This window comes from Mustela nivalis (assembly GCF_964662115.1).
Source record: "Mustela nivalis genome assembly, chromosome: 1".
Lineage (NCBI taxonomy): Eukaryota > Metazoa > Chordata > Mammalia > Carnivora > Mustelidae > Mustela > Mustela nivalis.
In genome coordinates, this window is record NC_139020.1 from 150,467,830 (window position 1) to 150,469,920 (window position 2,091).

A 2,091-nucleotide genomic window follows, 5' to 3' on the forward strand; every position below is an offset into this window, starting at 1 on the left:
GCTCTCCAACCTTATTCTTTTGCATGTGGATGTACAAGTTGTTCTTCTAAACTGCTAAACTTGAGGGTGTAACAATAGTTAACTGAAACACCATCTCCCAGTTCTTCATTCCCCATCTGGTTCAACCAACCAACTGAGGTCTGTGGATTCTACCTCCTCCATTTAATGGATCCTTCCATTCTCACTGCCACTCTATACCCAAGTCATTATTGCCTCTGAGACAAATGCCACAGCAACCTTGTCATCCAGTCTTTCCCCTTCCAGAATGTCTTCATTTAGCCAGAGATAGATTTTTTATTTTTTAAAAATGATTTTATTTTTGTATTTGACAGAGAGAGAGCATGAGCAGGCAGAGCGGCAGGGAGAAGCAGAGTGAGAAGCCGAGTCCCTTGCCGAGCGGGGAGCATAACACGGATGTCAGGCTTGATCCTAGGACCATGGGATCATGACCTAAGCTGAAAGCAGATGCGCAATGGACTGAGCAACCCCGGTGCCCCAAGACAGGTTTTTTAAAATGCTAATCCGATCATGTCCATACCCATTTAAGACACTTCCTTGCTTTTAGCCCCAGTTCCAAACTCCTTAACATGACTTTTAAGACACTTCATAACCTGCCCATAATCCCTTTTCAGTTTCTATCCCATACACACCCTCTTTTGTAGCTAATGGCATTTCCTTCACAGGAAACACGGGCATCATTTTCTCAAAAAGATGTTCCTGATTGCCAAAGGCTACTAACCATTTTCAAATCTTCTCTCGCACTACAGAAGCAATCTCGTGATATGAATCCTCTCTCTGTCACCTAAGCTGTAATCTCCAAATACTGTCTTTAAATACCATCATTGTACTGATGCTTAGCAAACATGCCAATGAATGCAGCATGTGTATGAATGCAGCATGACTTTAAGATAATGAGAATTCTGGGACACCTGGGTGGCTCAGCCAGTTAAGCATCCAACTCTTGATTTCAGTTCAGGTCATGATCTCAAGGTTGTGAGATGAAGCCCTGTGTCAGGCTCTGCACTGGATGCGGAGCCTGCTTAAGATTCTGTCTCCCGGGGTGCCTGGGTGGCTCAGTTTTTGGGTGTCTGCCTTCAGCTCAGGTCATGATCCTGGAGATCTGGAATGGAGCCCGGGATCGGGCTCCCTGCTCAGCAGGAGGCCTCGTTCTCCCTGTCCCTCTCCCCCTGCTTGTATTCCCTCTCTCGCTGTGTCTCTATCAAATAAGTAAATACATCTTTTTTTTTTTTTTTAAGATTTTATTTATTCATTTGACAGAGAGCGAGAGAGACACACAGAGAGAGAACAGAAGAAGAGGGAGAGGGCAAGGGAGAAGCAGTCTTCCCTTCCCGCCCAGCAGGGAGCCATAGGCAGGGCTTGATCCCAGGACCCTGGGATCATGACCTAAGCTGAAGGCAGAGGCTTAACCCACTGAGTGGGTTAAAAAAAGATCTTAAAAAAATCTTTTTTTAAGATTTTTTAAATCTTAAAAAAAAAATTCTGTCTCCCTGCTCCTCTGTCCCTCCCCCCACAAAGATGAGAATTCCCCAGTGTATTAGGAGTGTTGACACTTCTGAATGGTCTTTTACAGATTCTTTTTTTTTTTTTTTAAGATTTTATTTAGTTATTTATTATTTATTTATTTGACAGAGAGAGAGACAGTTGTGGGAGAGGGAGAAGCAGGCTTCTTGCAGAGCAGAGAGCCTGATATGGGGCTCGATCCCACTGAGCCACCCAGGCGCCCCTTTATTTATTTATCTGATGGAGGCAGAGAGGCAGCCAGAGAGAGGAGAGGGGGAAGCAGGCTCCTTGCTGAGCAGAGATGCCGATGCAGGGCTCAATCCCATGATGCTGAGATCATGACCTGAGATGAAGACAGAGGCTTAACCCACTGAGCCACCCAGGTACCCCTCTTTTACAGTTTCTTAAAGAGGTTTTGCAATGATTGTTTCTTTTCATCCTCAAAATTGTTGTAATATGGATATTCAAACCCATTTTAAGGGTGAGGAAATTGGGGCTCCAAGAAGTAAATCTATGAATCATTTTGCTCAGCTAGTAAGTGTCAAACTGGAACTTGGAAAGAATTCTTGG